Source organism: Myotis daubentonii, chromosome 19 (genome assembly GCF_963259705.1).
Source record: "Myotis daubentonii chromosome 19, mMyoDau2.1, whole genome shotgun sequence".
Taxonomy (NCBI): Eukaryota; Metazoa; Chordata; class Mammalia; order Chiroptera; family Vespertilionidae; genus Myotis; species Myotis daubentonii.
In genome coordinates this window covers 10,164,740-10,177,518 of record NC_081858.1, presented here as the reverse complement: position 1 = coordinate 10,177,518, position 12,779 = coordinate 10,164,740, and the positions used below count along the sequence as shown (strand labels likewise).

General features: G+C 53.7%; 1 protein-coding gene across 1 annotated transcript in view; it reads left to right on the top strand.

Moving 5' to 3' along the window:
* Nucleotides 1–12,779, top strand: part of RPH3A (rabphilin 3A) — a 139,313-nt gene that overhangs the window by 68,865 nt on the left and 57,669 nt on the right. Inside the window, exons 2-4 of the mRNA XM_059675932.1 lie at nt 5,501–5,621; nt 7,375–7,752; nt 7,941–8,061. The gene's annotated coding sequence lies outside the window, so the exon portion shown is untranslated. The remainder of the gene's footprint in view (nt 1–5,500; nt 5,622–7,374; nt 7,753–7,940; nt 8,062–12,779) is intronic.

Here is a 12,779-nt window from a genome sequence, read left to right as displayed (position 1 = left end):
TCTGCGGCAAGCATTTCACAGGCTGTTTCCAGCCCTTTTCCTATTGTATCTCCCTGGAGGATCCCCATAGATGAATGATGTAAGTACTGTTATTACCCCCATTTCACAGATGAAGATGCCGAGGCTCAGAGAGGTGGAGTGACTTGCCCAAGGTCACACAGCCTGTGAGTGGGACTCAAGCCAGTTTCTTTCAGTCATTCTGCTGGGTGCTTGGCGAGTATTTAAGGCACCAAATGGGGAGTGAGAGTCCCTTCTGCTCCCTCCCCAACACTAGCTAATGACTGACCGACCGGAAGACATTGATATATATCCATCCCAGCAGAATTGAGGGATCTGGTCTATTCATTTCCAGGGAAAAGCCAGGCTTGGGGTTTGAGAGGGTCATCTTAGAGGAGCACTTTGCAGGACCTACTTCCCCTTTACCCCACCCCCTACCCCCCACCTCCAGTTTCAGTGGGAATCATTCCTTTCCCATCAGAGCTTCAAGCTCCTTTTGAAAATGTAGATTCTTCCAGCAAATGCCAGCCCATCCTTAACGCCTTGGTGGGTGTTAGGACATCTGAGCTTTTTGCTCAAGCTGCTCTTCCTCTTTCCACTCATTCTCTCCACTGTCCAGCTCCGATCCCCTCCCCAGGCAGCCTTCCTGGCCTCTCCTGCCCCCTCGGCTCTCCCCCTGCGGCCGGCAGCCTGGCGCTGATGGTCTGCGATGACGGTCTAGCCCGGGTCCTCCTAAAACTGCAGCATCATGAAGACACGGGCTCCTTGCGGGATCCCATCGTCTACCGACATATATCACCAAACACGCACGTGCGGGTGGCCGGCTGCCCGCTTCCTGAGATCACAGTAAGATAAAGATACAAGCATCCACAGCCCCAAGATGAATCCACTGATTTGGCATTGCCCGAGCACCGCCTTGGTCCTGGGCCCTGAGAACTCAGAGATACAGGAGACGGAGCTGTGTTCCCGGGCTGTCCCGTCTGATGGGGGAACCGGTTACAGTGCAGGTTGGCCCAGCGGAGGGTGAGGCTGAATCGGAGGAGCTCAGACGAGGGACGTACCTCCGGTCAGCCTTCAGCAAGTGCCATGTGTTTGTCACACCCCAGAAGCAGATGGTGGAGGGGCCCTGGGAGAGGGGGGCCCTGCTCGCTTCCTTTATTTTCTTGGCACGAGGGACCGTGCTTCCGGTACCAAGCGACTGGGAAGCTGCCCCCGGGAGACGCAGTGGCTAAGGGGAGGGCTGCGGTGAAGCCAGCGCACCTGGAGGCCCGGTGTCAGGGAAGATGCTGCCGCCGGGGTCCCGGACATCGAGGAGAAAAGTGAGGCCCGTCCTCGCCCTGCGTGACATGAGCTGGAGTGCATTCGCAGAGAAGAAAGCATTATGTCACCACTGGCAATGCGACGCCATATTTTTCTAATGCGCTTCAAAGTAAAGACGGAACATTTGGGCCTTAAAACAATGTTTGCCCGTAGACCCCCTGACATCCTTTTCTGTATCTCTGCAGAATAGGTGCCATTCTTTGGGGAACTCTTCTGTTTAATATTACTACTATTCGTAATGATTATGATACAATAGCAACAATAAAAAAGTAAAGATGAGACACACGGGACTTGCTGTACGCCAGGCACGGTTCTAAGCGCTTTTATATGTATCAGCTAATGTGATCTAATGACAGCCACACGAGGAGGTATTGCTTTTATCCCCCACTTCGCAGATGGCAACACTGAGGCACGGAGACGTTCAGTTACTTCCTCCAGGCCGCACAGTCCGTGTGAGGAGGAGCCGGATTGGAACCTTGGCAGCCTTGCCCTGAACCTGGCCTTTTAACCATTTCTCACACTGTCTGCCGACTCTCCTTCCTCCAGCACCTATGGACAGTTTGGTTTTTTAAAAATATATTTCTATTGATTTTATGGAGGTGGGGGGAGAGAGGGAGAGAGAGAGAGAGAGAGAGAGAGAGAGAGAGAGAGAGAGAGAGAAACATCAATGAAGAGAATCAATGATCGGCTGCCTCCTGCACACCCCCCACTGGAGATCGAGCCCGCAACTTGGGCATGTGCCCTTGACCAGAATCAAACCCGGGACCCTTCAGTCCACAGGCTGATGCTCTATCCACTGAGCAAAACCATCCAGGGCAGACATTTTAGGCTGGATGCTTATCTAGGCTCCTGGAGGAAGAAAGGAGACTGGTTAAGCACCCAGCACACAGTAGGTGCTTAATGAATGCTCTTCATTATTAGGGTATACAACTCTTGTTCACATCCTTTAGCTCAGTGAAACGTCCTGGGCTCACTGGTTGGTAGGTGGGGAAGGTGTTATAGTCCCATTTTACAGATGAGGGAAACCGAGGCTCAGAGCAGGCAAGTGACATATTCAAGGCCACACAGCTGGTCAATGGGGGAGCCAAGCACGGAGCTCAGCGCTCCAGAATGCAAGTCCCCTCTCTCTCCCCTCTCAGTGCCTTGCCTGGTAGCACCGAATTGACTGATTAATGAATAATACTGGTTGGCTTGTCTTAAAAGCGTGTCCTGCCAAGTCCTGTAGCGTCTTCTCTGTAATTACCCCATTTTCTCCTGCGGGGGCTAATGAGCTTCCTCAAGACTTGCTCCTTTCCCAGTGGGAAGGGGTCTGTCAGGACACAGGCCGGCCTCGGGGACCCAGCCATTCTCTCTCTAGTTTGCTCTTTCTCATTCTCTTTTTCTTGCTCTCCCGTGTCTCTGCTGCATGCATTTGTTTTGTCTTTGACGGATCCCCTGGGCTGAGCTGTGCTCCTGTGACATTTCTTCCCTTTTGTGTTCCTGATGATAGCAGTTCCCTGGAGGCTCTTAAAAGAGAAGGATGGAGGGGATAAAGTGCCGCCTGCCTGGCAGGGCCATCCAGCCCCAGAGCCTGGTGGCCGGACGAGAGCTTGGACACACGTCCTTTCTCTTCAGGCCTCCTCCTGTGTGGACATGTGTGCAGCTGCACGTGCACACGTACACACACATGCACGTGCACACTGTGCTGTGATATGATTGAAACGTGGGTTCCTCTGGCCAAGAGGGAGCGCATGATCCCTGAGGCTGAGTTGCTGTGAGATGATCCCTAAGGCCTCTCATCGTAGGCTCCTCTGCAGACTTGCTGCATCCGTTTCCCACGGCCCCTGTCACAAATAAACGTAGTGGCTTAAAGTAGCCAGGCTTATTATCTGCAGTTCTGGAGCCAGAAATCCTAAAATTAAGTGTTGTCAGGGCTGCGTCCCTTCAGGGCCTCCGGGGGGAAACCTGTTTCCTTTGCTTTGTCAGCTTCTGGAGGCTGCCTGCTTTCCTTGGCTTGTGGCTACTACCTTCCATCTTCAAGGCCAGCAACATAATCTCTCTCTCTCTCTCTCTCTCTCTCTCTCTCTCTCTCTCTCTCTTCCAACCCTCCCTCCTTCCCTCCCTTTCCCTCTCCCTCCCTCCCTCTCCCTCTCCTTCCTTCCCTCTCCCCCTCTTTCCCTCCCTCTCCCCCCACACAGTCCATCATCACCTCTCCTCTCTGACCTCGGTGCCCCCATTTCCCCCTTATTAGGGTTCTTGTGATTACTCTGGGCCCCTCCAGGTAATCTCTCCATCACAAGGTCCTTACCTTAATCATATCTGTAAAGTCTCATTTGCCGTGTAAGGTAATATATTCGCAATATCTTGGGATTAGAATATGGACATCTTTTGAGGCCATTTTTCTGTCCCACTTGCCAAGTGAAACGGAAACTTTTTTGTGTGCAACCTTCTTTCCTTTGGGGCTCTCTCAGTGCCCATCTCTCTGGGAGACAGTACAGCACAGTGGGCCCTGAAGCAGACTGCTTGGATTCACACCCTGCCATCCCCCCTCTTCCTAGCTGTGTTACCTTGGGCAAGTCACCTAACCTCTCTGTGTCTAATGTCCTCATCTATAAGATGAGCGAATAATGTAACACAACTTAATTGCACTGTCATGTCACGGGAAGTACTGGGGTGACAAAGATGTCATGTGGCGGACAATAAGCACCAACAGTAAATGGGAGAGACCATTATAATTAGGGGTCTGCATAGCATAATAGTTAGAAACTCAGAGGGCCTTGGTTCAAATCCCAGTCTCACCGCGTAAGAACAAAATGGCCTCGGGCTATTTGCTTCCGGTGTCTGAGTCTGTTTTCTCAATTGTTAAAATGAAAATAAAACAATGAGCCCGGCCGGCATGGCTCAGTGGTTGAGCATCGACCTATGAACCAGGGGGTCATGGTTTGATTCCTGGTTGGGGCATATGCCCTAGTTGCGGGCTCCGTCCCCAGTGTGGGGCATGTGGGAGGCAGCCGATGGATGATTCTCTCTCATCATTTATGTTTCTCTATCTCTCTCCCTTCCTCTGTGAAATCAATAAAAACATATGGTTTTTAAAAAATAAAACCATGATAATATTAACACACAGGATTGCTGTGAGGATAATAATAATACGGTGCCCGAGGGCCACCCGGAACACGTGGGTGGCTTTGGTTGGTAGAGGCATCACCACCACCATCATTCCCCATCCTCCCTGGGGGTGATGGGCAGCCTTCCTGGGCTGCCTCCGGCCTCAGCAGAACAAGGGCAGGGCAGGGCAGGCAGCTCGCTGCATCCAGGGCCCTGAGGCCCGCCTTTGCAGGCTCCGGCTTCGGGAGGCTCAGAGCAAGGCCCGCTCAGTCTTGAGGTGTCTGGAGCTGAGGCGGCTCCCGGCTGCAGCGCTGTGAGAGGTTACAGCAGCAGCTGGTTCTTCGGACGAGGGGCTCTCGGGACAGAAGAGGGGTTTAGAGATGGTGACCAGGGAGGATGGGGGCAAAATTCCCCGAGAAGACAGGGCTAGTTCCTAGATGGTGTGATACCAGGGAAGATGCAGGGTTCTGGTTTCAACCATATTATCTTTTTAAAAATTTTGCTGCAAAGCCTTGTTTCAATGAAGACTTGGGCAGATGCCCAGTATGCAAAACGGTTAAAAGCACTACTGCTCTAGTGGAAACTAGGGTGGGTGTGGGGGGGCAGCAACTTGAGCCTCTTTTTCACTCCCATGGGGACCTCTAGGGGGCCCCGTTTGAGAAAAACTAGCAGGGTGGCAAAAACCAACAAAAACAGGCTTTGGAGTCAGACCCAAGATTCGCATCCCTGCCTCTGCCACCGCCTGGTGGTGTGAGCTGTGGGGCTTCCCTGCACCTGTCTGAGCCTCAGTCTTCTTGTATGAAAATGGGACCATAATAGCACCTGCCTCATGAGGCTGTGAAGACTGGTGGCAGAAACTCTAGAGTGCCTAGACCAGCGCCCAGTACGTGGTAGATGTCCTGGCACTTAGCAGGTGGGAGCTGCATTGACAGGCCCCCTGAGAACACGTGTCTAATGCCCAGGGAAGCTGTGAGATAGAGTAGATATTCATTGGGACCAGGAGCCGAAAGGCTTGGGACCTACTTGGGTTCTGAATCCGCTACCAGAAGCCTGTGTGACTTTAGTCCCTCTCTGGGCTTCTTGAATCACCTTTCAGGTGTTTATTGAGGGGGCTACTCTGTACCTGGCACTGTTCTTGGCACTAAGACAGGGGTCCTGGCATCAGAAAGGCTGGGTTCCAGGTTCAACTCTACTACATCCTAGCTCTTTGGCTGTGGGTAAGTCACTGCCCCTCTCTGGCCCTCAGTTTCTCTATGTGTAAAGTGAGGGGGTTGAACTTGTGTCATAGGGCCTTCCCAGGAAAGATGCAGTGAGATCCTGCCAAAAAAATTGTAGAATGCACTTGAACTTGACTCTGACCTTCGGAAACATGGGCTTTGGAATCATACAGCCTTGGGTTTGAATCTTGTGCCTGCCACTTACTATGTAACCTTATGTAAGAGACTTCTTGAGTCTCAGTTTCCTCATCTGTAAAATGGGGATAAGAATAGTACCCTCACAGGGTCATGGTGAGGGCTCAAGGAGATGGTACAGGTAAAGATCCTAGCAGAATGGCTGGTGCATAGTTGGTTCTCAACAAATGACAGCTGCCTTCACCACCATCAAAATCACCATCATCATCACCATAAAGGCCACCACCATCATCACCCCCACCAGCATAAGCATCATGATCGTGAGCATCTGTGAAGTGTAGCTCTAAATGGTCTCCGAGATTCTGACATCTGAAGTTCCGCTTTACAAGGGGAGAATTAAGTGGCAAATGTGGCAGCGCGCCCTGGGGCACCTGAGTGGCACCCTTTGGAGGAGGGTCCCCAATAAAGAGGCTTCTCCTTCACTTTGCAGAGAAGGTCTACACGGACCTCGGTCTGTTTGAGATTTCCTGTCCGTTGTCCATAGTCCGCAGGAGCAGGACCCTTGAGCTCTGCAACGCTGGGATCCACGGGAATCAATTTCTCTTTGTGTATCTGTCCTTTTAATGGTTGCATTTTCTTGTCCATTTAGTTGGTGTCACTTCAGAAGGTCAGTCTGCATCTTCTGGGGCCGGGTCTTTGGCGAAGGCTCGGTCGTCCAATTTAGACCCCCCGCCACCTCCCAACGTCATCCTGCTCAAACCACAGGGCGCCCCAGGAAAGGAGGGCCTGGCACCCACCATCCTGGCTGGCTGTCAATCCCTCTCTCCCTCTTGTCAAAACATCTGAGCCGTGGGACGGGCTGTGGATCGTGGGATCATAGCAGCTCCCATCTCGTGGGTTCTTGTTGCTCTTGAACCTCTTGCTTCCTATCTTTGGGGAAATCGAGTAGTCGCAATCTCGTTTTATAGATGGGACTTGGAGACATTCGATGACTTTTACAAGGTTGTGTGGAGGCTGGACCTGGGTCCCAGAAACTACTGGGTCCAGTGCTTATTCAACTAAGCCACCCTGTCCCTTAAACATCTCCCTTTCCTAAGGTTTGTCTTTCCTATTCCAAATTCCCAAGGCTCCCGAGGTCCAGGTCAGAAATCTGCAACGATGTGGGGGAGGACAGGTCAGCTGGGCTGATTTCTTTCGAGAAAAACCACTTGAAGGCTCCCACGCTGGGTTGTCAAACTCTCCTCCAGGCAGAGAACCAGCCGTGATGGAAGGTCTGGGGGCATGTGTGGGAAAGGGGCCGCGAAGTTACAGCTCCTTTGCTCTGAGAGTGAGCGACACTATTAGAGCGAGTGCGTGGTAGGTAGGCTGTCAGTGACTTCACTGTGCGATGGCGAGCAGTCCCGTCTCCCTCCTTCCCCTGGACTCCCCCTTCTCTGCGCTAACCATCCAATAACTTAACTTCGCTGCCTCAGGGCTCGCTTCCCGCCCATCCCCTCCTCCTCCACGTCTTAGCGCTGTCCGTGGTGCTGATCGCCAATCTCCTGACTGCCGCTCCGACCAGCTGGGATCTCTGATGCGCCCAACCTCTCCTCCCCGCCTCCCACCTCTCTTTCTCCAGGCACCTCGCACATAAATCACGGTGGGAGGCAGGCTTGGCTCCCCTGCGCCGGGAAGCTGCTGCCCCCTCCCTTGCTCAGCAGAGGGCTTTGCAGCAGTGGAGGAGGCAGCGCCGCTGATTTCGGGCACCGCACCGGGGAAGCAACCGATTCGTCGGCTGCCAGCAGCCCTGAGTTGCCTACGCGGAAGACGAGAGGAAGAGACAGAGACAGAGAGACAGAGAGACAGAGACAGAGAGAGAGAGAGAGAGAGAGAGAGAGAGAGAGAAAGAAAGGCTGACTTACAGAGCAAAACCCTTCATCCATGTGGAGGACAGTCTGAGGGAGCCACAGTCTGCCTTGCCCACCAACTGGCTGACTTTTCTCCTTGCCTGGAGGTGGTATTTCTTTTCGTCTTGGTCCTGCATGATTTAGGGATAGTTGGTGCGTGTGTGCGTGTGTGTGCATGTGCGTGCGTGTGTGCGTGTGTGTGCATGTGTGTGTGTGTGTGTGTGTGTGTGTGTGTGTGTTGGCACTTTGATTTTATTTTGGGAAGAGTAAGAGAGTCAAATGGACAATTTTCTTCCAGGCACCTCCGCTGAGCTTTCAAACCAAGTCACTGGGAGTTAACATCTTCCTACCCCGCAGGGAAGGGAGGAGTTGGCAAGAATTTGGCTCAGCCGTTCCCCCTGCAATCCGCTGGTGTCGTGGTAAGTGACATTCTCCTCAGTTGTGCAAAGGGGCTGGGGGTATTGGAATCCCAGTTGCACGAGGTGCGTGCATGAGCTGGTGGGGTGAAGGGTAGGTGGGAGGGGAGGGGTGTTGAGGAACGACCACGTTTATTTGCCCACATTCTGCAGTGTTTGTTTGATCGCCCAGGCGGCACCCCAAAGCCAAATTAGATTTCGGCTCAGTGCCCAGGGCGGGGTAAAATATGCTCATTTTTAGGCATTGCGATCAGAATTGTGGCTTCTGCCCAGCTTGCCCTCTCGCCTGCAGCAGAGGCTGTTGAAAGTAGCCGGCAGTTCTCTGAGTGAGTTAACCCTTCAGGGGGCTGGCCAGCCTGGCATGGAGGGTCTCTGGGTGTTCTAATCTAGTGGGTGGGCATCTTGGCCCTGGACGGGAGAGGGTCACCTGAGGCTGGATGGCTAACCCGTGCCTAGGGTCACCTCGGCACACCAGGTAGGCTTGCGCAGGACAGGCTCAGGTTGTGCCGTCTTCTAGGGAGTAATTCAATTGTGTGGTTTGGGTAAGCTTGGCTGTCCTGAGCTTTCTGAGATAAGAGATGTGGGAGCCATGAAAGGACCACATTTTGCTGGGAACGAGTGGTCGGACAGGCCAGAGGGGAGCAGCCAGCTGCCCGCTGAGCAGACGCTGTTTTATTTTCACAGGTGGTGTAACCTGTAAGTGGGGGTATGGGGGGTGGGGGGGTGCGTCCTGGCACCAGCCTGGGGGACTCCATCCTTGAGCCTGTCTCAGAGTGGGGAAGGCAGGGAGCGGACAGGGTTGGTGCTGATGCCGGGGAAGGGCTGCGAGCTCCAGTTTCAGATCTGTTCCCGGGCAGAGCCTAGCCTGCTGTCATTGCTTGATCTGACGTCCTGATGGGCTAAGCCTGCGCCAACCTGTAGTGAGTGGCAAGCGGAGGTCCTTAGCGGGTGAATCCAGAAACTCACATTTCATTTTAAAATGCCTTTGCTGCTAATCTGTGACTTATCAAAAGGGGATTTCTCCTGGCTTCCCGCTTTGATGACATCCACCTTTCTGGGAACGAAGGCCCTTATTTTTAGCATCGCTGCTGTTGTCTCAGGGTTGCTCCAGTCTTCCGCATCCCCAAGGATTTCCTCCTTAAGTTCTTGTTCTTGGAGGTGGGAGGGATTCAGCCTCACCTCCCAGAGACTGGCAAGCCTGGGGTGCGGGCAGAGCCCACTCAGTCACCTTCTCCCGCCCCAGGGCCATGCGGGGACGCCGAATCCCAGGGCACGTGCCTGCTCAGGCAGGACATGTGGGGAGAGGGGGCGGGTTCTCAGTGGTTAGTGCCCAAGATGTGGTCCTCAAATCCTCGACTTCCTTTGGGGGATGACCTTGAGGACAAAGTTGCCTTAGTTTCCTCCCTGGGAAGCCTCAACTATAAATGAGGAATGAGAGGCTCAAATTAGGAGCCACATATCTGGCCATGGGTGATATTGAACTTGGGCGTTGACTGGCCAGACCGGGCTATGACTGGGCTCTGGAATGGGGGATCTCAGGGGTCCCTGCAGTGCCGAGTGTTAACCTTTGAGGGTTCAGAGTGGACTGGGGGAGGAACAAGGGAGCCACAGGGGCCTCAGCGTAACATCACCACCTGGCACGGGAGTGTGTTAATGTTTTAACGACTGGGTCAGCCCTGCGGTACATGCCAGCCCGGCTGAGGTACCCAGTACTGGGTGCTTTCGAAGCATCTCTGTGCTGTCTCCCAGCTGTGCTTCCCTGGGGGTGGCTACGATCCAAGCGGCCGCCTTGCCTCCTCCCCCATCACATTTGAAATGGTGCATTGTGGTGCGCCAATAAGACAGAGACCGGAGTTCCAGAATGAGCCTTGCACTTGGAGTGGGAGACCTGGGTTCTGGCCCTGGCTCTGCCTCCCCTTCCCGGGCCTCAGTTTCTCCGCCTGTGCAATATGGTAGTTGGCCTTGGTGACCCCCAGGCCCCTCTGGCTCTGAGGTTAGTGGCTGTGTGCTCAGTACGTGTGTGTGTACCTGCTTCTGGGAAGGGTTAGCACAGTCTCTGGGAATTTATCACGTGTGTTGAGGGTCCCTGTTTGGGATAAACTGGGGTAGGATGGGGGTCTCTTGCAACACGTTGGTGGGGTCCCGGAGTCCCGGGCTCAGGTGGAGAGGGCTCTGCGGTATGTATGGCGTAAGCAGATGCAGAGCCACACAGATTTGCAGCACATGAAGGCCCTATAGACTAATCCCAGGGGCGACAGCAAGGACCCCATTGAGGACCCCCCCATGCTGAAAGATGCATATTCACTCAAACGCACAACAGCAGGGGGGTTGTGGGCCCTTCCTAATGCCCATCTGAGTACCTCAAGTTCAGAACCTCTGATCTAGCCCAACCCCTTGGGGGGTGCCCAGAGAGGGAGAGACCACGCAGTAAGTCATGGCACAGCAGCACCCGCATCTCCCATCAGGAAGACGAGGCATCGTCCCCTCACTGCCGGCTCCGGCTGCCGCCTGTCTGCCCCCAGCCTGGGATGTGGAGGAAGGACAGGAGCACCTGGCCAGCCCGCATAGGTCACAGGGAAGCAGAGCAGGAGACAAATGCGGCCCCCCCTTTCTCACTCGTAGGAGAGAGGCAGCGGCCAGGGTTTCTGCAGTTTCACAGGGCGGCCTGGAGAGTCAGCCTCCGCAGCTGGCTCTGCTGCTTCCCTTCCCTCCTGCTCCCGCCCGTCCTGGCCAGTCAGGGCGGCTGCTCTGGGGGTTTCTTCGTAGCATGTGGTATTTACTCTTTATCCACCCCCTCCCCATCTCTCTCTCTCTACATGAGTCACAGAGAGTTTGTAACTTTCTCATAAAAACCACCATGACATATGGACCTGTCTTCTGCTCTCTATCCCCTTCGAGCGGGGAGCTGGTCATAAATGCAGACAAATCGACAGCCGACGTGAAGACGAGAAGCCAGCGGCGCAGTTTATTTCTGTTAAGCACTGTGGCTGCAACCTGGGATAAAAATAGCCCCGGGACCCAGGCTGGGCTGGAGCCTAGGAGCTTAAATTATTCAGCTGCCCCGGGATGGAGGTCCTCCATGTGCTGGGAGGTGAAGGAGGCACCCCAGCCCCCTCTTCTTCTTGCTCCCCATCTGCCACCGGAGCCTCTGAGGGCTGCAGCGTGGGGCTCTGGGAGCAGCCAGACCTGAGTTTGAATCCTGACTCCAGTGCGTCCTGGCTGTGGGACTTCAGGCAAGACCCCCAACCTCTCTGAGACACAGTGTCCTCGGGCATATTAAAGTAGTCCTGCGTGGTGGCTAAGGGTGTGGGCTCTGGAAATAGAACTCTTGGTGTAGATCCTGGTTCTGGCACTTTCTAGTTGTCTCCATTCACCTCTCGGGGTCTCAACTTTTCTACCTATAAAGCAGGAATAATAAAGGAATTATGAGAATTTTAAGAGTTAATGCTCGCAAAGGACCTGGCAAGGAATAAGTGTCCAACACGTGTCACTAATGGGGATGGTGTTGGTGACGGTACCAGTGAAATTACCCCTGACCCAAACAGCATCTGGGTGAGGGAGAGGGAGGTGACTCCTTCCTGCCAGACACGCAGGCTTGTGACCCAGGAGAGAGAGGACGTGGCTTGGAGACAGGAGACTTCCCACCCCACTTGTTCCCTGTGTTTTTCGTGCAGTTGATGGAGGTCCCAGGTCCTCAGTTTCTTCATCCATGAAATGGGCATAACCACCTCATTTCCTTAAAGCGTGGGAGGCCCTGAGGACCAGGGCTGCTGTGATGGTGGTGAGCAGGTGCTGCAGGAAGAGGGCCAGGAGGGGAAAGCTTTGGACTCTCCCGAGTCTCGAGTCTCGTTCCTCCAAGCCCTGGAGGCTTTTGCTGAGTCATCCCAAATCACCAGCTCAGCGTCTGTGAGTTTTTCCGAGAAGACCCGAGCTTTGCCTCCCTCCCTCCACGGTGCTCCTGCACAGGCTCCTCGGGTGCTACATGGCGGGATCTTAAAGGCCAGAGCTGTGCCATCTCCATTTTTGGTGTCAGAGTTAGCACAGAGCTCAGCAGTGACTTTCATGCATGCATGCATGAAAGAATGAATGAATGCATAAATGACTGAATGAATGAAATCTCAATTGATTGACAGGCCAATTGGGGGAGGTACCTTGGCCTGTGGTCCAGCCAGAGACATGCATGCAGCAGGCGCTTAGTGTTTGCTGATTATGGTGAGTCATGGGTGAAGTTGGGAGGACTTGGCTTTCACCTCCGATCTGCTACATACAGGCAGCCCACAGGCCTCGCTCTCTTCCTGCCCAGACATTCATCAACACTTCCTCATGCGTCGCACATTCATTGAGTACTTACAGTGTGCATGGCACCATGGTGGGCACTGGGCATAAAATGGTGACAAAGACACAATGGGACTTAAAGTAAGTGGCTACTTATAACAGGTGATCTTTTGGGGGGTGGTACTTAGTCTCCCTAAAACACTGCTCACTGACATCCAAAATCCCATCATGAAAGTCATTCTTTGTCTCAAGGCTTGTTCTTGGATAAAGGGGCAGGAGCTTTGAGGTGGGACGATGCAGCCGGCTGTCCTTAGTAGTCATTTACCTTAACGAGGGGGAGTCGTACAGGACTTTCCCAAAAGCGAGGAGAGAGTTGTTTTGCAGTGGGGAGTGGAGTTCGCACGCACTAATCTTGTAGGTAAAAGAGAGGGCAGAAGGCAGAGAAG